This window comes from Rhipicephalus microplus, chromosome 7 (assembly GCF_043290135.1).
Source record: "Rhipicephalus microplus isolate Deutch F79 chromosome 7, USDA_Rmic, whole genome shotgun sequence".
NCBI lineage: Eukaryota > Metazoa > Arthropoda > Arachnida > Ixodida > Ixodidae > Rhipicephalus > Rhipicephalus microplus.
This window is the reverse complement of record NC_134706.1, coordinates 88,561,057-88,587,081: the sequence shown is the minus strand read 5'-3', so window position 1 is coordinate 88,587,081 and position 26,025 is coordinate 88,561,057. Positions and strand designations below refer to the sequence as shown.

Genomic DNA, 26,025 nt, shown 5'->3' with positions numbered 1-26,025 from the left:
TTAGGTACAGGGAATCCAGATGGGAGACGAGATTGAAGGACCCAAGTCGGACAAACGTGGTTGATTTCTAACAGACAAATCAATGTGAAAGTTCTAGAATAGTTTACAAATATGAATTATCGCGGGGGCACCTTATTCCGCCTGGAAAGCACATACATAAAGTGGCATATACTACCAGTACTAGTTTCACTGAATAGCATATCGTGTGAGAGTAGAAGAAAAAGGTTCGGTGGTTGGCAATGCAATGAACAGTTCACTGCGCTAGCTGCATGCTGTATTGAATAACTATAATATGCCTGACGTTTCGGAAATCATCTCGTTTCAAACCTGTCTTACAGGAGAACGCACTAAAAGTGCCATGTTTTTGCTTTGCAAGTCTGGCAGTGCCCATACACAGCAAGCGAATGCATTCGTATGCTGACAATAGAGGTTGCATGATGTACGACGTGCTGTCTACAACAGGAAAAAAAATCTTTTCTTAAAAAAATCGCCTACGAGCGTGACTACAGTTTCTTTGTTCTCTCCGCGCTTTGTCCATATTGTGAATTGATCTTTACTGCACGTGGATGGTAAAAAAATTACAGTGATTGTTCACAGGCTGTTCATAACTACGATCCTGAAATATCTCAAGTCTGTTTTTGTGCAGAAAGAGAGGACGTTTTGATAACGAAATATGAGGATCCTGCTTGCTGCAATTCTCGCCATCATGATCCTTGACGCTGTTATCGCATGTGAGTATGCCATAGCTGGACACCCACGGTGCTTCGAATTGTTTTCATTGGAGCTTTGGTGCTGACTGCGCCAGAATGATATGACGAAGTCTCATTCGTCGAAGAATGCTTAAACATGAAGAATACAAGAAAAAGAGCGCAGCTTTCCACGTTTGTGTACACGCCTTTGCTGGGCGTTGAAGCTGAGTTGCTATTTACCACGTTTGTCTTAATTTTATCGTTTTCGCTTCCTGTGTCAGCGCCGCTTAAGACAACGCCGGTGCAAGATGAATGTTTTGTGTTGTCCCTGTTCGTAGATGTGGTGGCAGTACATGTCATTCGGTAAGACACCTATTGCAGTGAGGGTTAATGCTTGGTATATTGTCTGTCTATTGTCTACAAAATAAATGTCGCCACTATTAAATGTGGAGTACCTCCTTCTTGAAATGAACCTTGGGTGTGTAGATGAGTATAAAAGTGATTGAGAAGAAAATTTAGTCTAGTCTCACGTGGATGTAAATGTGCGGTAATTGAATCGTTAGTGTGCGGGTTGGCAGACAAAACTCATAATCACCCGAGCTTCAGTACGATGGCAGGTCACATATTGTGTAAATTTTTACAGAGTAGCATGGCCCACGATAATCGGTCGGCAAACTTGCTCATAAGCCGGCTCACTCAGGTTCAAATTGGGCCGTCTGTGTCTGAGCGAGCCCAGGCGAGTAATATCCTGGTGAGCTGGAGAGTGATCGAGTCCAGCTGAGGAAAATTATAGTTAGTCTCAGTCAGAGTGAGTCCCGTTGAGAAAATTTTGGTGAGACAGTTCAAACAAATCTGGTTGAGGAAATTTCAGTGAGATTAAATACGAATGAGTCAAGCGCAAATGTACATCTTGAGTGAGTCTGTGTGATCTCCAGATTTGTTTTCCCGGCCTGCAACAGCAATATAAAAACAAGAGGGAAATGGCGGAATGAGTGGGAATTTGCGCGAGTAATATTAAGTTATTTTTGCCTGCACTGAAGTGGCGGAGGTGCAAGATGCTTTGTTGATCAAATTCGCTAAGTGTTTCAATAACAAGATTCGAAGAGCCAGTTGGTGGATGATAGTATGTGTTGTGTGTTACTTCTCCTTGTGTCGGTCCTGCACAGTTTCCACACCGTGTTTTAATATATTTTTTACAATTGTGAAACTGCTGTCCTTATCCGCAAGGTATGAATTGAGATAATGTCCGCTGTTAAAAGATGCCTAACTTTTCTATAAGAAAGTAACTTTTTTATGGACGGCAACACGTTATTTGCATATTACTGTGTGAGGTATTTTCCGGATGAAAGGAAGAAAGGGCGAAACGTCCAAAACACTTGGTGAATATGATTGAAACAACCAAAACTCTGCAGGAGTAACGAGAAGCCTTGCTTTCCGCGTACCGCTCAGGAATGTGCTATAATCCATTTCGTTAGTTGTAAAACGGGTGTTTAAAGCGTGTATCCTGCAGTAATTATGAAGATGCACTGCCCAAAAGGCTCTGTTGCAGTTCGAATGTGAGGCTAAAATATACCCGGCATGCAGATTTTACTCCAATTTCAAGACAGCAATTTTATGTAGATGCCAAAATATGTAGGGCCTGGAACCAACCCATTTTTTTTTCCGAGTAAAGCAATCTAACGCTTTCCATTTTTACGGGAGCTCCGTTTTGGTCAACATACACCAGATGGCATTAAAAGTCATGGCAAGTTTCCTCTATATCACGGTAATGAAGGTGGTGAAGTGCGTGAAATTCGAGAGCGATTTAGTTAGCCTCCACTCCAGAACCCCAGCGGATGTAGGGCGTCCTCTTCCAATGCGGGAAGTGCTACGTTTGACGACCAGTGCAGCCGCACATGGTATTTCAAAAAGAAAAAAAAATACTTCAGCTGCTCTTGAAGTCGACTTCTTTTCATTCCCTGCAGCCTGTACTTGCTTTTACCAAGCCATGTCTCACGCTGTTATGCTTTGTATAATTAAGACTTTGCTCACCTTAAAGTTTTATGAAGCAGGAACGAATCACTGGGAGAGGAGGCTGCGCCGGCTTCTCCAGTTTGTTCAATGTGGCTTGCTTTTAGGTTGCACAGGATCTTAGACAAGCGCGGTGATTTGCAACGACTACACTACTTTTGTGTACAAACATTTGTGTACAACTAAATCAGCTGTTAGTGGGTAGATTGCACTAGAACTGCCAGCGGGCAGCAATATTTTGTTGTTGAAATTTGCAGCGCTGTTTATTTGGACGTGTCAGTGTGGTATCAGGAGTTGTGGGTTTTTTATGACGCGGTTAAAAGACACATGCACGAATTTTCATTAACAGCGAGTGACTAGAAGTGCCAAATCATAAATCGTTTTCTTTACAATAATTATTCGGGCATTAGAAGAATTCATGCGCATGCACCGTCATGGAGGAAGGTTGTTTGGTTGCCTTGGACCGCCGTGTTGAAATAAGCGCACTCAGTGAAGGTGTGTATGGTATGCAACGCATAAATGAAATCTTGCTTCCCACTTGTTACTGGGTCATTGAAACTGCTACTGGGAATAACTCAGTTTAATGTTATAATTCCTCACAAACATCCAGACAGTCATCACAAGCTAAACTTATCAATAATGTGACTACGCACATGTCATGTTGTTTTGAGATGAGCTGCTTTCGTCGCTCTCATTACGTCTCGTGAGACGCGAAAGCTGTGGGAATAGCCACGAATGTAAAACATGTGCATGGGTGCTGCTGGCTGAATTGGCATAAAAAAGAAACGTGAGGGCTGAAGTGTGTAGGGAAATACCTTTCAGCTCCAATAACATGAAGCCTGGCGATGATGAAGTGGTTTGTTGAAGAGGGAAATGGGGACTTTTTTTAGGGGCGAAGGACGCAGTGTGCACCAGTGTTTTCCCCAGCAAAATGGCTGCTAATGGGCAATGAGTGACAGAAGGAGAGCCTGACCGATTTGATTGATTGATATGTGGGGTTTAACGTCCCGAAACCACGATATGATTATAAGAGACGCCGTAGCGGAGGACTCCAGAAATTTCTACCATTTGGGGTTCTTTAACGTGCACCAAAATTTGAGCACCCGGGCCTACAGCATTTTCACCTCCATTGAAAATGCAGCCACCTAAGCCGGGATTCGATCCCGCGACCTGCGGGTCAGCAGCTGAGTAGCGTAGCCACCAGACCACCACTGCGGGGCGCTTCTGTTGGAAATGGTTGGCAGCCTACTTCTGCACAGCTGCTGGAGACGCCCAGCTAGAGCTGTTTAATTAGTACTTGAAAACAATACGCTTACCGTTAACAGGCGCACGTTGTCTGTGTCCGCAAATCCACGAATATTTTTTTACTTCAAGCGTCACTTCGAGCCCAAAGCCTGTCGTGACCGCCACCTAAACTGCGCATGTTCACTTGACCTCAAGACCTCAAAGCAACAAGACACACGACCAGCGCAACCAACGCAACACGTTCAAAAGATGGAGGCGATACAGTGACAGAGCAGGCGGAGGTAGCGGAGATGCTGCAACTGCGGTGACGCGTGGCACACCGTCGCTGGGGTGAGCGGGGAACCCGTCACTCTCTCTTTTAAAAGACGATAGTGTTTTTGGGGGACCTTCGACGAGAAAAATTGGGTCTGTCTGTCTGTCTGTCTGTCTGTCCACCCTTAACGGCACCCTAAAAGGCACCGGAGTGACCAGCCGATACCCCAAACGGCCGACCCCATCCGCAGCGCCCCCCCAATATTGCTCAAGGTTCAGCGCTCATACTTGTGAGATTGTCAGTCAAAAAGCTATCACTGCGCATATATGAGGCACCATAACAACACGTCAATATTTTGTATATAAATATTTTTACTAGACAAAAAATACATAAACAATTCTAAAGAGCGCAGCGTTTATCACGCTGCAACGACCATGCAACGCTTGCACTAAAGGCAAGTGGTTCCAACGCTTTGCTAAGACGACACGGTGGTGACACGTAGCTGTCACCTTACGTTCTATACCTTATCAAGTCCGGGATGGGCACGTATGCCACGCGCGTGCTTCGTTTTCCGAGATAACTGCCAGATGGTGCTCATGTCTCATGTGTGACGTGACTTGATGCGCTCGTTCGCCTCCGCTGCAGGCTCGAGGCACTCTAACGCAGTGCCTCCAGATTACCATTCACCGATGTTCTTGCGCGGAACATCAGATAAACGTTTTGTTCATTCTCTCCAGACGCAAGACCATCGCCTTTCGACGACATTTGCAGTGTAACATGCAGATACGGGGCCAATTCTTTCTGCGCCTACCTTCCACACTTCAAGAAAAAAATTGAGTATTAGAGGAGTAGTTCTACTACACTGTTGTCGTCAACTGATGTGCTTGCACTTCCCTTCTTGAAAAGCCGATGCTGGCTAATTTCCTGTAAAGAATGATATGTCACACATATAACGCGTGCACCGTTCGTGATCGCGGTGATACCGTGGTGATAACGCGAGAAAAGTACTCGATGTAGAGGACGATTATTGTTGTGTGGTAGAAACACTCCTCAAATGCTTGATTTTTCTAGAGTGCAACAGGGGTGGAGTGATTACCTGAAAAGAATTAGTGCGTTATAACCCAGTTTCGACAATTTTTTTGAGGGCGCCGATACGCCAGAGATAACGCAAAGTGCTACTTATATAGTAGCTGTGGAACCACTGAGCAATTCGCCTGATTCAAAGGATTTCTGTTAAACAAGAATAACCTCGTGATTAGTGGTAAAAGACAAGTTTTTTGTCAGTGCTCCTTTTGCTAATAAAAGTGTATTTTCTTTGTAATATATATATGAACAGCCGGATGCAAATTCCTTGTTTTATTGCTTTTAATAATCAGCTCCGAGTCCTACAAGAAATTGCAGCAAGCATGATTGAGTTCCGGGAATGATCTGCTAGGTAATCTCATCAGATATGTTACAGGGTGATTCCACAAGAGATCGACATGGGTCCAAAAGTTGATATGTTAGATTTCATTGAGTATTTTATATTTCGTGCACCTCTCACCAGGTAGCCCGAAAGTCAACTTCGTTTTATGATTAACGGCATAACTTACGAGAAAAAATATATAAAACTGCACCAACACGGAGGCACCAATTTCGTCACCTGTCATTTGCGAAAATCGCAGATGCTATAAAAAGACAAATATTTTTGTTTCAAGGAAGATATTTTTTACCTGAAATGCATGTCTAATGAAGAATGAATTCATACGGTTTCAAGTTTGTAGACATTACGAAAATAGCTTTTAAGAATGTCTAATTTTGCGACAGTTTAAAATAAGTTACGTATTCCCCATTTTTTTTCTCCAAAAGTAATACAAGCAGCGTTTTCAAACTTTACACGTTTTAAGAATGTAGTGTGTTCATTAGGTACATAAATTATTGCTGCCGTAGGGCAAACGTAAATTATTATATATTGCCTCAAAATTCTCATATTGGCAAAAGTGTACTCCACTGAAATTTGAATAATAATAAAAAAAACATCTTCGATTTTTCTTAAAATCTCGTAAATAGACAGCCAAAGGCCATCATACAGTAATATAGAAAAACATGGTGTATTATTTTGTTTTTACCGACAATATTCGTGGTACAAATCAGAGCTTTTCGAGAATGCGCTGATAAGTTGAGAAATCTAGAAATCGGAGCGGGAAAGCGGCAATGAGCTTCAAACGCGAGTAAACGTGACCGCATTTGGTGAAGAAAGGCTGTTTTAGCACTGTGACAAATACGTACATATGAAGGCGCATTTATGCTCCTGATAACACAGCTCTAATGGAGGAAATTTTCGACACTGTAACTCAGTTGCAAAACATCTGTCTATATTTGCAAATAAACTCAAACATGAAAATGTTCCAACGCAAGTGTTGGGTCTCGCTAGAAAAAGCATATGCGCTTGAAGTACCCTCACTGGTATTTTGGTGGTGACTGCGTGAAACAAGAGATGCGCTCAAAATGGCTGCATCTTTTGCAGATCACATTTAGCAGTACGTGACGCTAACAAAACACGACCACATCAGTGCCCTCAGACGTGCTTAGCCACACATGCCAAGAACGTATGCCCGGAACACGTGGCAACGATTTCCACTGGCTCTTCTTAAACTGACGGAATGTTTCTAGCTCGTCTGCATTTGCACACAGCAGCTTGACATTCTTGAGATTCGCGCTCATTTGCGCCACCATTTGGGATGCTGATATAATCACAGCTGAGCTTGCCGCTCTGAGGTTGTAGAGCGTAACCTGATGCTTTAGTAGGCCACCAACGCCGTCACAAGAGTTCTTGCCATGTCCTGTGGCCGAAAAAATCCACTTTGTTGATATATTATCTTTCTGACATAACTCGAACAACTGGTACTTGTTTTTGAAGTGACTGCACGCACCATCAGAAACATAAGTAACATGCGTGTCAGACTTAAGTTGTTCCTTCACATAGTTGTGGATTATTTGTAGAGCAAAACAGGCATGTGCAGCATCATGGCATGTGTCATCACTGATGACTGCAAAACTTCGAATTGATTGCTTCCTTGTGACGACACACGTGAATATAGACACCTGTCTTTTGTGCCAGTGATACGACTGTACCTCATTCGGTATAATGGCTGTCCAATTTTCGGCGAAATCAATGTGAAGACTGCAAGATTCTTTTTCTTGCTTCTCTTTCGCCTGGCGTATTGCTGATTCTTGAATGTATCTTATGTAATCATGGGTAATCCACTTCACGAACCATAGACTTAGCTCTCGCAGAAAAGCACTTGCCTGGGCTGTTTTTTTTTACCAGATCGACATTTTCCCATACTGCATAGGCTACCTCAATATCTTCAGGGATTCCTAAACATGTGGCTGCCAGAGCGTCCTCCTTAGCACAATAGTCACAATGGCCTAAAAAACAATCACTTTTAGGGGAGCTGCAAAGACATAGTTCTTTGAAGAAGCCCGCCGTGTAGGCACCATCGGTGACGTCCTGTAGGGCAGAAACACACTCCATGGCATTAGCACAGTATATACAAAGGCACACTTCTTGGTGTGGTGCAAGAAAAACCCACTTCGGCCTCAGCGAATGAAACTTTGAGAGCCCAATAGACGTGTTCGGATTAGCTTCTCTAAAGAGACGGTAAGCCTCTCGCACCAAACGAATCATAAACTTTTTCGAAACAAGCTCCTTTTTTCCGTCAATGATAACAGATACTACATCTTCTTTGTTGGGACTCTGCCGAGAGCAGCTATACTCATTTTTGGAGTAGTAAGCCATAGCTGCCTGGACGTCCATTGGGTTCAGCCGTGTCCTTTTTTACCGCATTTGGTGCTAACCCGTGTTTTGCGCGCCAGCGTCGGGATCTTTATATCATGTAAGCTGACAAGTTTGGTATAAGCGTTTGGAGTTTTCAGCGCTCTATATCACTCGACAACAGTGTCAACAAACGCATGCGTTCTTGATACTGTTAGGTTTGGCCGGGAAATTCGTCTCTCAATCCCTTCGGCGCCCAGTCTGCCAGACGCTGTCGAAGATTTGAACAATTACCCAGACAATGCGGCAAGCAAAGGCGAGTTCCCGTCTCTCAAATGCGGACCCTTTTGTCGTCCCTTCAAGCAGCAGCGTGCCTGATGACCTCGGTGATTCATCTGGCGATGGGGAAGCTGTTGTGACCGGAGCCAGAGCTGACAGGAGAGCGGTGCTCCTTTTAATCCCCAATCAAGTAGACGACCGGCCGCCTGCCTATGCTCGTCAGGCGTTGTCCGTGCTAGCCGGAGGATGAGACGTCGTGTCGCCACGACGAGAGAGGACAACAAAGACAGCATCTTCCTGGAAGAGACGCGGCGGCCACCGCAAATCACCCCGCCAATTAGGCGAGCTGTGCGGCAGACCCTTTGATGTACGATGTCAGGATCGTGGGAACTCTCGACTAGCGGCACACACACGACGAGGAAGAGCCCTGCTGGCGCCACCTTGCAGTGCCGTGTGCACGACTCAATATTGGACGTTCACGTGGACCGTGCATGCTCGTCCCCCTCACCTGTTGTGTGTGTGTCATTGGTGTTCCACTCGGAGAGGAGGAGCCCGATAGGGCTTGAAACGACGCCGCAGAGTGCTGGACGTCGCTCTGAACTATGTAACCGTTCATCCACCACGCTCGTGGTTTATGAAACCACTAACCTTTCTTTGCTGTAAATATGTGTAAATAGTGCCATAAACCTGTTTTGTTTTTCGTATCCTCTTCTTGTCAGCGTTCGTTTCCTCCACCCGGTTACACCACGCTACCACAAGAGACAGGGTAGACCCCCATTCTTTACAATACGAAGAACACGCTTCATAGGCTTGCTTGAAGTTTTGGAACCACTGGGCACAAACACTGCATTTTAGATCTGATGGTTGAAAGTGGCGGTTACACACTTTACGGTGGCATTTCACGGTTACTGTAGAATTGCTGAAAAGTTGTCTGGGCTCTACATGAACTTTGCTATTTTGCGCATGCAGCTTCTCCAGTCGCATATGTGACAATGCTTCAGGCGTGTTTACGCACCGCTCTTGACTTCTGCCTTTTTCTTCTTCCGGCAAAAACTCATCAGCTGTTTTAGCTGAGAAGCCATTAGATGAAGACAGCATATCTCCGAAGAGTCTGAAGCAGTTCTGGCAGACGTGGTCGTTGTTATGTGCATGCCGGGCAGCTTTCGGCAAAAGCTTCTGGAGGGCAAACAGGCCGATGTCTTCGACCTTGCGGAAGTTTCTTTGATAAGGTATTTTCTTTTTATGCAACATGAGGTAATCTGAACAAAAAACTCTATCCCGGCTGAAGTGGTCAGCCATCGCCACGCTCCTTGAGGCTCAAATTACTGCCAATGCAACTATGCGTGAAACCAGCAGCATGAAAGTGATCAATCTGTCGTCTGTTCCTATGTCTCTCACCTTTAATGAGAGCAGACGTAAAACAGTCTGCGCAAGTATCCGCAGTGCGAATGCAAAACTGAAGTATAGTACGTTGAAATGAACTTCACAATGTTTTTGTCGATAAAATTACGGGAGGCGTAATCTTTGTTCCTACTTTGAACCATATGATCTGAAGCATTGCTTCCGAGATGCGGCGCACAGCAATTCATCTGTATAGCAGACGATGGATGACAACTTGCCCTAAAGCGTGTTCTTCAGTCTGATGCGGTAGTCTTCGTGCCCCAAATGATAAAAATTTGTTATGAATGGTTTATGAACTCATTCAGCATTCAATTCTCTTACCCAACGTGTTGCAAACACATGGCCGTCACAGCAGCTCCATCTGTGTGTCAGTAATGGAGAGGCACCATATATTAGAAGTCTCAGTGCTCTACGTATAAGAGTGATTTCAGATCCTGTAGATTATCGTGTTCAAAATAGTTACTCCTATCTGCTAAAACAGCCTTCCTTCACCAAATGCGGTCACGTTTACTCGCGTTTGAAGCTCATTGCCACTTTTCCGTTCCGATTTCTAGCTTTCTCAACTTATCAGCGCATTCTCGAAAAGCTCTGATTTGTACCACAAATATGGTCGCTAAAAACAAAATAATACATCATGTTTTTTTCTATTACTGTATGATGGCCTTCGCTTGTCTATTTACGAGATTTTAAGAAAAATCGAAGATGATGTTTTTTTATTATTCAAATTTCAGTGGAGTACACTTTTGCCAATATGAGAACTTTGAGGCAATATATAATAATTTACGTTTGCCCTACGGCAGCAATAATTTATGTACCTAATGAACACACTATATTCTTAAAACGTGTAAAGTTTGAAAACGCTGCTTGTATTACTTTCGGAGAAAAAAAAGGGGAATACGTAACTTATTTTAAACTGTCACAAAATTAGACATTCTTAAAAGCTATTTTCTTAAGGTCTACAAACTTGAAACCGTATGAATTCATTCGTAATTAGACATGCATTTCAGGTAAAAAATATCTTCCTTGAAACAAAAATATTTGTCTTTTTATAGCATCTGCAATTTTCGAAAATGACAGGTGACGAAATTGGTGCCTCCGTGTTGGTGAAGTTTGATATTTTTTTTCTCGTAAGTTATGCCGTTAATCATAAAACGAAGTTGACTATCGGGCTACCTGGTGAGAGGTGCACGAAATATAAAATACTCAATGAAATCTAAAATATCAACTTTTGGGCCCGTGTCAATCTCTCATGGAATCACCCTGCATTCAGAAAAACTCTGAAGCGTGTTTTCCGCGCCCCGGAACGTCGCTAAACAATCTGCAGAGCATGGCGTGCACCGAGGAGCAGAAAAAGTTCCAGGTTTTTATTACGCCAGTACAAGTTCGATGTTTTCATTACATTACATCGCTTGGTGCTTCTGCGTCCACTGAGTTTCCTAAATTTAACTAGAAGGGACTCCAGCGCTGCAATCGTTCAGTGACCATGGGAATGATGAGTAGTACATGAATTTACCTAGTCTACCTATTTGCGGGCGGTGAATCGCACTTGTGGCTTTCTTTATTGCTGTGTTTCGATTTCATTATGAATAAAATAACAAACCCTTTTGAACTTCGTGACCCGATTTGAAATGGTAAGTATAATTGATATGTGGGGTTTAACGCCCCAAATCCACCATACGATTACGAGAGACGCCGCAGTGGAGGGCTCCGGAAGTTTCAACCATCTAGGGTTCTTTAACGTGTTCCCAAATGTGAGCACTCGGGCCTACAGCATTTCCGCCTCCATTGGAAATGCAGCCCCGCAGTCGGGATTCGATCCCTCGACCTGTGGGTCAGCAGCTGAGGAAATGTCAAGTCTAGACGAACAATGTGGTAAAGCGCAACCACTGAACATTTGCTGATTTTTGATTCGTCAGAAAACAGCTTCAAGCCACAGGAATATGCACGGAGTCAGAAGTACGAAGATCAAACAAATACGTGTACTACCCATCATTCCCATGCTCGCTGAAGCACCGTGCGTTGCAGCTCCCATAGACACTAGCGCCAGAGTTCCCTATAGTGTATATTTAGAAAACTATATGTCCGCGGCTACTGCAGAAGTGGCGCGTTGTGCTTACCGTGGCGTTCTGGTGGGCCAGTATTTTTATAAAAAAGTGAACAAGCAGGCTTTGAGATTAAAAAAGGCGTGCGTGCGCAGTGCGCACTCTAGAGGAGGCGACGCCATGCTGCTTGCCACACGCTCCCCTGGTTTAATATTTTGACCGCCACTTTACAGTCATGTACACTTTTACTAATGCATTCTTCATGGTCAGCCTTTATGATGTATTTGTTACCATGTCGTTGTAACGATGGTACAGCCGGTGTGGAAGAGTTGACATAAGCCATCGTAACGTTATTTGCTGATGATACCGGGAATGCCAACCAACCTGTGCGACTTGATTGTTTGTGAGCGTAACATAGATAGCAGTAATGTGCTTGCTTGCATGAAGGAAACTCTTCGGGATACTATAAGCATTGTGAAATACGTTACGAATGTGCGAGCTTGGATGCGAGATATTTTTGAAGATAATGTAGTCCACATTATGAGGTTTATGCATCTGGCAAATAAACACACACACACACACACACACACACACACACACACACACATACACACACACACACACACACACACACACGCACACACACACACATACACACACACACACACACACACACACACAAAGAGAGAGAGAGAGTTCATAACAGGATGCTCTGACCAGATACTCAGCATATAAAGCAACGATAGAGTAAAAATTGGGACTAGGCATGATAATGGTGACAGGATGAAGAGTATAAAACACAACAACCACAAAACACCGTGGTATCCCTACGCTCTAGTGTCATGTACGGCACTCTGAATATAGTGTTACTGCCCTTTCATCAGCCATTGATGCTCTCTGTCGACAGAATATAACTGCACTCCAGAGCTTAACCACTGCCGTCGGAGCAACTGCAGCTAAATGGAATTTATTTAATACTAATGTACTTATGCTTTGTGCTGACGTATTTCGCACGCGTGAATGGTTGTAACATAACTAACGGTTAGCACAGCAGCAGTGACATCTGCTACAAAAACGTCGTGAATAATAGCCAATATCAATGAGCAAACTAGATACATCAGCTATCTGAAACTAGTAGCAGTATCTAAGCAAAGGCCAGTCGCGTTAAAGTGATAATCAGAAAATTTGACGTCGTAGTAGCACGTAGAATCACGTACTTATTACCCTAAAATGTGTAAAACATTTCAGACAGCTTGACAGCGGTGGTACGTGCCGAGCCCGAAGGAGCAGTGGAGCTGGGCGGCCTTTCTTAGCATACCGGCCAAGCCTAGCCTGGAGATAGTCAAGCCACATGAACTTGGAGAGCTCATGTGGCTCTACTTAGGAAAGCCAAGTTAAACAACATGGGAGAGCTAAGTTGAGGCCCTCTGTCCCTCTTGAATTATTTATCTATCTCTTTCATCTCTCTTCCTCATATATCTCTCTCCTGCTACCCATTTTCTTTCTTCCCTGCTCTTCCTCTTTTTCTTTCTTTCTTTACTTCTTCCTCAACCTACCCTTTTCTTGTTATTTCGCCCATAGCAATGCAATCATATGCTAAAATGCTTCGTTGTTAAAATATTTCTAGCCATACAAAAACTTAGAATGCGTGTTCTAGTTTACACCGTCAAGTGGAACCGTGTACACTGCGCCAGGACTGAGCAACACATGTACGCAAGTGAAAGCACATGCCCTCACACTTTTATCTGAGCACACGCGCAAACAAGAGCGCCAGCATGTGGTCATATTATTGACTTGACATTCGCTCAAGCGCACCAGACAAGACTGACAAATTTATGGCCCACTTTTTGTGTTTGTGCAGCTCGTTTCAGTATGTCAAGCAATCTATTTTGGTGAGCCACTGCAGTGAGCTTTTCCATGTTATAGAAATTCGGACTACACCAACGGTGTTTATATCTCTCGTGGTTTCTGCAACACTCGCAGCATCACCAGTGGACTACACTAGGCTTTTTTCGGTGATCTGAAGGCAACCTGCATTAAGCACTTATAGGTGACCGCATTTTGCCTTCCGCTCCGCTCAGCCAGTCGGTCCTTGCACCACTGCGCATGCGCTAGACGATCAGGCGCTGAGCATGTGAGCAGACCATCGTAGCGATTGAAGAATTATGTGACGTGAGGAGAAACGACTGAAATGGTACCCTATTGTGCTAGGAGTCCGCGTTGCTCGGGTAATGCAGCGGTTGTTCGGCAGACACGCAAGCACGGACGGCACTTCAGGACACACAAGGATTTGTGTCTACTTCAAGAAGTCGTCACAGGCGATTCTTTCGAGAATCCGCGCACGTGGAGTCAACTTCTACGAAACAATCTAGAGCTGACATTTTGGACCGTAAAAGTCTGAAGATGCTTCTATGGTACTTCCGTCAAAGGAACTTCGCGAATCCTCGATAGTAGGCGATTGTACGCAAAAGTTGTAGCCGTTGAGTTTTTAACAGCAGCCACTCTTCCCCATGTTAAAGAAAAGATCTTTAGCTTGACATGCCACAAGGTAACGTGGTGAACGCGATGCCTCAAGGCAGGGCATTTGGGCTGCCTTGAAGGTCTCGATTGTAGTCCAGCTCCAAAGGATGGGGACAAAAAAAAATGCTGACGCGTCAAAGAGTAAGTGATCCATACTCTTTTAAAACAGAATTTTCCATCTTGTTGAAGATAAGAACAATTCCTATTTTTCTTTACAGCAGCTTTCATGCACTGGTGGCGCTGCTATTGCGTTGACCGAACGCTTGGCTAAAACCAAAAACACGCGTTGCGTTCCGGTAACGTTGAGCGTTTGAAGTGCCTAATACATACTATAAAATATTCACTTCAACCTTTTTCCGGCCTAGTTTATAGGCGTAGTGAAGTTAGAGTCAAATTCGAACAGAATAATAATGCTCGAGTAACATTGGACTACGTTGAGCGTATAAGTGTTACATGACCCAAAATACGAGTGGCTGCACGTGTTCACTGAAAACATTCAGAAATCACGAGTCTCTCACTAGATTTCGTGCCAGCTGGTTGCGCCCTTGCGATCTCCGACGACAGCGCAGCTCTGACCGACTGGGTTGGTCCTACGCCATCTCCTGACGCCGACAAGAGCTCTCGCTGAGTGGTTCCCCGTCCTCGGACTCCTGCGACCATGTCCATCTTTCCTATCTTCTTCTTATTTACATATGCGGGTCTCTCTGTCCCTGCTTCTATTTCTAACCCTCTTTCTTTTTACTCCTCCATATCCCTTTTAATTCCTCCTTACCCCCATCCCTCGTGACCTACTGTTGAGGTGTCGCACATGATGCAGACAATTACGGGGCTCACTTTCATCTTTTCACTCTTTTACAAATCACTTGCACTTATACACTCATAAATCATTGATTTAAATGCGAAGCATCTTATGAGTGAGCTTGATCCGGTGGCGTCCGAGATCCACTACGGATGCGTGTCTCCTCCCCATATCTTACCTCTCCTACGCTGCCTCCTCTTTCGCCTCGCAACCCGCACTTGCCGGGAGTACGGTCGAAGCGCCATACCCCACTCAGTGCCATGACGCAGGAAGTTGCGGCGCGAATGTACGGGGACCTGGCCGGAAGAACGCAACTGTTCACTGATGGTCCGTCCTGTGGGATGGCTCTGCTGCGGCCGCCTGCATAGCCCCTCAGCTTGGCACGGAGCTACAGTGCTGCTTGCAGTATTGTGCGTCCTCAACAACAGCAGAGCTGGTCGGGCTTTTGTTGGCTGCCGGCCTCCTACCTGAGTCGCCAGCCGTCAAGAGTGCAGCAATAATCTGCGTCTCAAAACCTGCCCTGAGTCAGCTCGCGAGAGAGAAACGTGGCCCGCTTGTGGCTCAGCGCGCTGCGCACAGCCTACTTGCCCTTCAAGAGCACGGCTCTGATCTTGTAATGTGCTTCAGTGGCCCCCATCACACGTCGGTATCGCAGGGAACGTGGCTGCAGGCGAAATAGCCAAACGAGCACACTCCACCGAAACCCCGCTAACGGACTACACAAGCTCTTTTGACTCGGCACACAACGACTTTCGCTGGGAGTCGACGCGCGAGCATCCTGACGCTCGGATTGCCACCGGACGCTTCCCTCCTCCCATGCCAGTGACTAGTTTCGCTCGCCGCGAGCGAGGGCTCCTCCTAGCCCTAAGGACCGGCTCCGTGTGGTCAGCGGAACAGGGACATCGTGTGCGCGGCGAGGGCTCTCCGGACTACGCTGACTGCGTCGCGGTGGAAGCACTGTCCCACCTTGTGCGAGTGTTCTGCTGTCGGTGAAGCGCGCAAGTGGCTCGTGAAGAGATACCGTCTCGTCGGACTGCCTTGTGCGACCGTGCAGGGCCTCCTACACCCCGCCGGCTACGAGGACCACCGCCGCCATGTCCTTGCGGCCTTAGTCGACTTTCTTGAGCACACCAGCTTGACCGAACAACTTTTATAAGCCACTCGCCACGGTGAAGCGTGTCCAACTCCCATCACGCTAGTGTTTCTTTTTTTTACCTCCTCCTTGACTTCATCCCCCCCTTCTTTTTAGCGAATTTTCAAATGCGGATTTCTTAGCGAACTTCGGCGACTTTGAGCGTATCTATCTATCTATCTATCTATCTATCTATCTATCTATCTATCTATCTATCTATCTATCTATCTATCTATCTATCTATCTATCTATCTATCTATCTATCTATCTATCTATCTATCTATCTATCTATCTATCTATCTATCTATCTATCTATCTATCTATCTATCTATCTATCTATCTATCTATCTATCTATCTATCTATCTATCTATCTATCTATCTATCTATCTATCTATCTATCTATCTATCTATATATCTATCTATCTATCTATCTATCTATCTATCTATCTATCTATCTATCTATCTATCTATCTATCTATCTATCTATCTATCTATCTATCTATCTATCTATCTATCTATCTATCTATCTATCTATCTATCTATCTATCTATCTATCTATCTATCTATCTATCTATCTATCTATCTATCTATCTATCTATCTATCTATCTATCTATCTATCTATCTATCCATCCGTCTATCTATCTATCTATCTATCTATCTATCTATCTATCTATCTATCTATCTATCTATCTATCTATCTATCTATCTATCTATCTATCTATCTATCTATCTATCTATCTATCTATCTATCTATCTATCTAGACCGCCACGGCGGGGCAGCTTTAAACTGTAAATACCATCGCTCAAACGTTTATGCGCGGTTGCTATGGCTAACCTTTCTGTTAGCTGGCCCGATAGCACCCAAAGAGCAGTGCGACTGTCTTTCCTTACTCAGCGCATTGGTGGTGCAGGCTTCACCGTGCGTCAAGTACACAATATGTGCAGAGAGTATTCACAGTGGTTGTCATCCAATGAAAGCAAGAACTCGCGTTGACGCTGTCGACTTTGGACGGCGATGTCGCCGTCGGCCAATTTTAGCGTTTGGTGAGTTGCCCTGGTACACAATATGTGCAGAGAGTATTCACAGTGGTTGTCATCCAATGAAAGCAAGAACTCGCGTTGACGCTGTCGACTTTGGACGGCGATGTCGCCGTCGGCCAATTTTAGCGTTTGGTGAGTTGCCCTGCCGCGGTGGTCAAGTGGGGAAGGTACTCGGCTGCTGACCCGCAGGTCGCGGGATCGAATTCCGGCTGTGGCGGCTGCATTTAAAATGGAGGCCAAAATGCTGTAGCCCGTGTGCTAAGATTTGGGTTCACGTTGAAGAACCCCACATGGTCGACATTTCCGGAGCCCTCTACTACGGCGTCTCTCATAATCATGTGGTGGTTTTGGGACGTTACACCCACATATCAATCAGGGTTTGGTGAGGCTTCTAAAGCATTATTAATGTGTCAGTAGCTGCGCAGTTTATACATTCGAGCAGCTGTGGTAGTTTCGGGAAGTAGTTAGACGCACCAATAATATTTCAAAAAGTGGACCTTGTGGACGTATCTTTCATACAAAGTATATCGCTGAAAGAATGAGCTAGCGTATGAATGAACGAACGTGCCACCATATGCGATTGCTTCGTGAGAGCGATCCACTCACGGATATAAACCTTCATACGACATAGCAAATAAACTAGAAAAAGACACGTATGTCTGAGGTTCCTAAACGATGCGCGCACCCAATGACTTCAAGGCATCCAGGCTTTGCATAGCTGAATGCCCTTGCATCGCGAGTCTCCCAGCTGATCGGTCAACGTAAAAGAGCCACAGAGAGCAATTCGCTCTGATATATACGAGCACGCTACAAAATCCAACGGCGAGTACCGATTTCAATTTGAGTTGCTGCACTCCAGTTTTGTTTATTCAAAGCAGCTACGTGAAATCTCTGATGTTCCATAATCACAATTTCAAGTGTATGCCCACGTAAATTCTAAGCGCACCAACTAGTACCACAATCTCAAACCAGTTGGCGCATAACGACAAGCAGAACACGTAGGCATGTATTGTGGACAAGAAAAAAATCCCCCGCAGAAGCATTAATGAAACCTGAGTGTGAGATCGTGACGTCCTGCACAATTAAATGCGACTTGTAGTGGAAGGCGCAGCAGCCACACGTGGCAACGAACCGCGACGTCATTCTTGGGTGAAAAGTATTTCACAGCACACCGCGCACAGAAGAACAAGTTCGTATTCGTCAAAACAGATGCACTGCACTCTTTTGTGACTGGCGCCCGAGCTGACGAGGGAGCGGCACTCTTTGAATCTTCAAACAAGTAGCCGACCGGCCGGCTGCCTGTAACCGCCAGGCATTGTCCCTCCTAGCCGGAGGGTGAGACGTCGTGTCGCCACGACGCCGTAAGCCGTTCGAGAGTGGACAACAAATACAGCATCTTCCTTGGAAGAGACCGCGGTGGTCGCCGCAAATCGCCCCGCTAATTAAGCGAGCGGTTCGGCGGACCCTTTGAAGTATGCTGTCTTGAGCTTGGTACCACTCGACCAGTGGCACACATACGACGAGGAAGAGCCCCACTGGTGCCACCTTGGACTGCAGAGTCACGCCTCAATGTTAGACATTCACGTGGGCCGTGCATGCTCATCCCCATCGCTAGTTGTGTGTGATCTGTGATTGAACAGTACCATACGCACGTGTTCCCTGATCTAGGAATCTGGGGAGCACATACCCTTTATAATGAGACACCCGTATGATTCGAGGAGCGCCATATAGAGGAACGCCAGATTCGAAAGCTCGCCATGTAAGAAAGAGCTCGTCATGTACGAGAGCTCAGAATGTCATAATGTAAATAAACCCTCTTAAAGTCTCTTTTCCCCCTGCCTCGACAACTTCATCCTAGAGCTCCGGTGCCTGCAAACCCCGGTCACAACAGCCCTAGGAGTCCACGCCTCCGCAGCAAAGAAGGCAGTCGCGAGCGACTGTAAACAAACGAGCAGTGCGAGTGGTCCTACGTGACAGAATCTGGCCAATGCCGACTCAGCGCCGGCCTAGGAGAGGTCGGAGGAGGGGGGAAAAGAGAGGGGGCTCGTGAATAACCACGTACGTCACTACTTTACGAAGTTTTAGGGGCTTTAATCTTCACTAAACCTTGCTAAAACTAGAGTGTACTAGAATAGGTTGAGTGGCGCGACCGCCGCTGTTTTCCTGAAGCTCCGTACGCGGTTGCGATAGAGGGCGCTACGAGCAATCCGGCTTGGTCGCGCATCGCTCGCGCGGTCGTGCGTTGCCGGGCTTCTGCGCCTTTGGCGACACGTGCGACGGCCAGTTTCTTACCGGTGTACGGCTATAGATTTATACTGTCAGAGTAGCATTAAAAATGGTGTTTCCACACGATAATCAGGCTTTCGCCTCATAATATTGCCCCTAAATGTTGCTGCACTGGTTTCGCGGCTCTGAGCGTCTGCTACGGTGACGCGCGAATGCGCCCCTTGCGTAGGTTCTTCGCGATTCCGTTTTTTTAGTCTTTTTACCAATTGAGAGAAACTGTCAAGTCCGCGTGCTGGCCGTCTCATTGTGCATGGCCGCAGTAAAGCGAAGCTGTAAATAGCAGTTCAAATTGGAATGAATGTCGTGAGTGAAAGCTACACGTGTGCTTTTGTCACAGCACCTCGGCTACGGGAAGGAATGCTTTAAATAACGATGCTAATAGAAAACTGCTTTTTCTTACACCCATATTAAAAGGACAACAGCGATGTCTGCATCCCTTAGCTTTTTATTGGATCAGCAGCAAATATACAAATATCGTTCAATGTGCAGAAACAAACAGCTGTAATTTAGCCAAAGGATAAAGCCAGGCATAAACCAACGCGGTTTTTTTCCACCTGTCAACAGCATATTAAATGTGTTTACAGACACGACAAAATAAAAATAAAGATGTTTAAAACCGGCTGCTATATACAAAGAAATATCAGTCACACACACTATGCATAAAGATACATTTTAAAGGAAAACAAAATAAAAATAAAGATGCTTAAAACTTATTGCTTTACATCTATACAAAGAAGTATCACTGTTACACTGGCTATGTACGCAGATAAACTTCAAAGTACAAAAAAATCACTGTAAATACTATGTACAAAGAAAACTGTTACAGGTATGTAACAGGACGAGTGGAGCACTCAGCTGTACGGGAATCCTACACGCACCTACGGAGCTTTAGGTGCTGCAGCCTCCTGCGCCGTTCTTCCTTAGCTCTATTGATTCCTTTAACCAAAAAAGTGCAATCGAGTGACAACATAAAATTTTACCACATGAGACTTCACCGCTTTTGCATGTAGAGCACAGCCAAGGGGTCTCCCTTCAACCCTGACCAGATGCAGCAAATCTAAAATGCTATCACTGCGCAGTTCATTAGTGCTGAAGCAGTCTGTAAATGTGTCTTCTAAATAGCTAACGAAGTCAAACAGCTCCTTAGACGGGTACAACAAACCACCTTTGTCGCAAAAGTTCGTAAAGGCCGAACACTCATGTTCCTTCCCTTCTGAAGCTGAAACAAGAAGTGAAGTACGACAAGCAGTGCATCCTGACTTCTGCACACACTTTCTAGCAACATATCCAGCCATGTAATATGCTAGGCGAGAGTCACTTTTTTCCCACAAGGCTGTAATGCTCAGTTGGGGCAGCAATACTGTCATGGCAGGCAGCGCTTTCTATCACGTCAAGATATCCTTGAGCGATGTGGTCATCAATTGTTTGCTGCAGGCTTGTTGCATCTGCCGAGTGTGCATCTCCAGTGTCGAGCAGTGATGTAAGCACCAATGGTGTAACGCTCGCACCGTGCACTGGCTTAGCTAGGCTATAGTAGCTCAGGCAGTTGACAGCAATTAAGAACTGCTCTGGGGTCGGATGGTCATTACAGCCCGACGACTGCCGCACAACTCCAAACAAGTTCTCGAGCGGATCTTGGCTTAGGTTACTCGTCATCAAATACCTGTAGCTTAGTTCTGTGGTAACATAGTCCAGTAAAGAAAGCACACTGGACAGCGTAACCCTCAGGCCAGTAGCTGTCTGCTTGCTAAGGAACCCGACGCCCTTGCCGACATGCTGCTCCCCCTTGTCAATGTAGTCTAGAAAACTGGAGAGCGCAGAACTACCACTTGAGTGCGGCCAAAGAGCCTCGGACTTGAATCTGGAGGTCATCAGTTTTACGAGAACACGCAGTCCCCGTCGCCTTCGCTGCAAATTGCAATGGCCCGGCGGCGGACGCGGAGCAAATTTTCAAGCCGCTTCGATCGCAGCGCCCCACGCTAACTTTCCGCAGTTCGGGCTTCGCCAGGAAGCGTAGGCGGCGCCCGGCGATCGCGCCACTCAACCTATTCTAGTACACTCTACCAAAACCAAGGAGGTTACGCCCAGCGAGTTAAACGTGGGAACCTTTTCTGGTCAAATAGTGCTCAAAGGGCGTCTTTCTGTTACACCCAGTGAGTTGAACGTGGCAACCTTTTCTGGTCACACAGTGCTTAAAGTGCGTCCCTCTGTTACTAGTTTTCTTTTTAGCAAGCATCAAATTCGAGGCTGATTCCATTAGAGATTAGGACACCGTACTTGTCTCTGTTGGCTATTTCATCAGATACAACTATTTTTTTTTCATTATTAGCGTGCGCGGGTTTCCTTCGCAATTCAAAAGAGTGCGTGCATGCCGCTTCTCTAGTCCGGCTGTAGAGGTGGTTGCGTACTACTACTACTACTACTACTACTACTACTACTACTACTACTACTACTACTACTACTACATACATCGTGGACGCATGACACACGGCTTAAGGAACTGCGCCCCTAAAAATTCGCCACGTGCTCGTTAACTAGAAAGGGACTTCGAGTCTCCGAGTTCAATCAGCGTCTTCAGTCTCTCATTGCACATTATCAGTGAATGGCATGTTCCAGTAGGAAACACTGGTCCATGACTGCGTGCTCTGCACCTCCTCGGGTTTTTCTTCTGCACAAATCCGCGATGATCACCAACGTCAACGCCACCGCCAGTGCAAGCCGTAGCGCCCGGTGCTTGGCATCTACACATGGTTCTTTTTAGCAGGAGATGGTGTAATTTTTTCATTGTGTTTCACAGTTCATAGACCACCATGCGGGAAACACGAAACTTTCACGCAAGGTAGAAGCAGCAATTGTGGGGAGGACTACTGCGGTTATCAATCGAAGCGCTGCAGAAGAGACGCAAGGGATGGATGTTTCTGCGATAGTGGCTTCTACCGAGACAGGGGGCCAAGGGGACCTTGTGTTACTAAGGACAGGTGCCGTGGTAAAGGAAGATCATAGGAAGCCACAACTCCTTCTAGGAATTCTAGGAAGCCACAACGCCGTCCAACGATGTAAGTTTACAAGTACCATAAGTTTATCTTATCATTGTGAAAAGAAAGTGCTTTGTGTGAATGGCTGCTCATGTACAGGAACGTCTGTAAAGAAGCGTTTTGCCATTGATTTGGTATTGCCAAGGGGATCATAGTATAACCTTTACTGATATACTGAACAAAAAGCTATGTCATCTTCTTTTGATGTTTCAGAGTTCTTCCAATACGTATTATGCCTTCGTCAGCATCTTCAAGAAATGAAACCAGGTCACCAGTGCTGACGAAAGCCGGTACATAGCCAATTGCGAAATAGTGAATAGCATCGGTTGGGCTGAGATATCCCGTCATTGCGATGGGATCCGTGGATCTCCTTGGTCATGAAAAAATCGTGCTTCTTGGTTTTTCGGTCCTCAAGGCAATGAACTATTGTAAAGGCACCAAAGAGGTGCGCTCGATCGTAGCACCTATTAGTCGTTTTTTTTCTAGGTTGCAGAATCGAGTTAGAAAGAGGGGACAGGGCCTTTCAGTACTGACAGTTCACATGGCAAGGATTGTGGCAATATCTTGAGGAACATGCGTGTTGATCTTTTTGTTCAGCATAACTTTGCAGAAATGTTACGCAGTAATCTTCGCAGTAACGTTACAAAAATCTCTTCTTTGTATATATTTTTAAATAGTGCGGCAAGAAAGGTTTTTCTGTTCAGTAGGGGTGACTACACAAGAATAGTCGAAAAGCTAGAAGATTATTTGCCCGTGTTTGAATGCCTAGCTGAACACTACAGTGTGAATGATTTATGGCTTAGCTTTAAGGACAAGTTGTTAGCACTCGTAGATAAGTATATACCTGCGAAACAAGCCGGAAAGCTTCGTAAACGCAGGAAGCCATGGATGACGTCCGGTATTTTGAGATTAATCCGGAAAAGGCGACGGGTGTTTGGTAAATTAAAGAAATCTGGAAGCAGTGACCACGTGAAAGAATTACAAGCATTAACGGAGCAGTATAAATCATGTGTGGAAAGCGCAAAAACGAAATATTTCGAAGGGCTCAGCAATAAAATGAAAACTAATTCAAAGTGTTTCTGGCATTATATCAAAGAGTGTGGGTCTGATCATGTTGGAGTGGCTGAACTAAACTTTATTAATATGGTTGTAGTTGATGAGGAAGCAAAAGCTACCTGTTTAAACAAATATTTCCAGTCTGTGTTCTTGCCCAAGCTTGACGTTCCTTCAAAACCACACCCAACCACGATTCCGCCGATGCCACCGGTAGAACTGAGTGTCCGTGGCATATGTTCTCTTCTAGAAAACCAAGATGAATCCAAAGCAGTTGGTCCTGATGGCATCTCTCCTCGTATTCTAAAGCGATGTGCACTGCCAATTTCCCTTTACCATTATATAATTTATTCAAAATCCCTTTCAACGGGAACTCTACCCGAAGATTGGAAAATTTCTCATGTTGTTCCGGTTCATAAGGGTGGCTCAAAAAAAGATGTAACAAATTACCGACCCATTTCATTGACGTCAGTGGCATGCAAAATTTTCGAGAACATTTTATCCAAGCACATATTGACCCATCTTACTGCTAATAATGTATTAATAAATGATCAGCACGGTTTTCGTAAAGGTTTTTCTTGTACGACGCAACTTGTAGAGTTCTTTCACGAGCTGGCTTCCAACGTTGATGAAGGTGGGCAAACAGATTGTGTGTTTTTAGATTTTCGAAAGGCCTTTGACACCGTGTCACACTCCCTTCTCCTGGCTAAATTACAGACTCTAAATTTCGACCCAAATGTGTTCATCTGGATAACCAATTACTTGCTGAACAGGCGTCAATGCGTTTTTTTAAATGGGAAGTGTTCATCCTATGTTAACGTTACATCAGGCGTGCCCCAAGGCTCTGTCCTTGGGCCTCTCTTATTTCTTATTTTTGTAAATGATATTTCTGTGGGTATTTCGTCGCGCATGCTTTTATTTGCCGACGATTGTGTGTTATATCGACAGGTTCAGAACGAAGGTGACTGTGCTTATTTGCAGAACGATTTGGATTGCATTGTACAGTGGTGCCAGAAGTGGCAAATGACGCTAAACCCCAAAAAGTGCGTTCATATGCGTGTTTCCAAAAAAAAAGAAACCAATAGTAACGGCGTACATCATAGATACGCATAATGTTATTACCGAACCAACATGCAAATATCTTGGCGTTGTTTTGTCGCATGACTGCTCATAGAATGCCAATATTGATCACGTTGCTGGCAAAGCGGCAAGGGCTCTAAACTTCATTCAGAGGAACCTAAGATTGGCACCCCGAACATTAAAAAATACAGCCTATCTCACATGTATTAGACCGATTTTGGAATACGCATGTCCTGTGTGGGACCCGATGCAGGCGAACTTGATTGATAAGCTTGAAAAAATACAAAACAGAGCTGCGCGATTTGTTTTAGGGCGGTACGAGCGGAGAGACAGCTGCAGTGCTATGAAAGCTGAATTGGGTTGGGAATTGCTTTCTTTACGCAGGAAAAAACTGCGTTTGAAGTTTTTCTTTTCTGTTTTTCATGGGCGGACTGGGATTGACCGTCATAACTATTTCAGTGAACCCAGTTACATATCTAGTCGACATGGCCACCGACGCAAAGTGAAAGAGTATCGTGCAAGAACGACCATGTTTTATAATTGCTTTTTTGTGATGATCATTAGAGATTGGAACCGGCTGCAAGACAAGCAAGTGTGCTGTATAAACGAAGAATTGTTTTATTCCAGTCTGTAACCCCCCTGCTGTAACGCCTTTTTGAGCAAAGCGGGGCACTCACCGAATAAAGAATAAAGAAAAAAAAGTTGAATACCACTGATAGAAAAGATGAATAACCAAAATTGCTGGTTTGCGAGTTCTTAGGTTATTTTATTTAAATATCTCCATGGGAATGAATGGGTGAAAATTATTGCGCACAAGTATGAAGCCTGTAATTTCAAACTTGGTTATTATAGATGCGGCCTAAAATGCGTAATACAATATCACGTCTCATGGTATTGCCAGTGAGTTTTATGAACTTTTATTCAGAAAATTTCACAAAAAAGATGACCAAGAAGTTTGGTTCCTGGGAACAGCGTAATTTGCAATACTAATCAAGTTTAGAGTGCCGATAGGTTTGTACCATGAAAAAGTTGCATGCCACAAAAGATTGTGCCAGTACTCAATGGCCTTCATTATGGGAGCTGTTGCGCAAGTTGACCGCAAGCTAATAAACGATGCTTCAGTTCAGCCATAAACGCGTACTGTATATGGTGAACTATGGAGCATTTTAATGCAATCAATTTTCAATAACATTCGCACTAACAAAAAAATTTCTTCCACTATTTCAGTGCATCCCGTTTGGTGAACAAACCATTCATCTGTCAATATGCGCATCCACTTTCAAAAAGGAAACTATGCTTTTGGACGTGAACGCTATTAATATAAGGATGCTACATTGCGCGCAAGATTGTGATGCTTCGATAAAAACTCTACTTTTGCAACAAAGAAGTTTATTTTCAGCG

The 26,025-nt window shown here is 44.9% G+C and overlaps 1 long non-coding RNA gene across 1 annotated transcript; it reads left to right on the top strand.

The window, feature by feature from the left end:
* Positions 1-578: 578 nt before the first annotated feature.
* On the top strand, positions 579-26,025 carry LOC142767012 (uncharacterized). Its single transcript, XR_012884707.1, has 3 exons — positions 579-731; positions 22,254-22,512; positions 25,852-26,025. It is a non-coding gene; the product is annotated as an uncharacterized LOC142767012 (long non-coding RNA).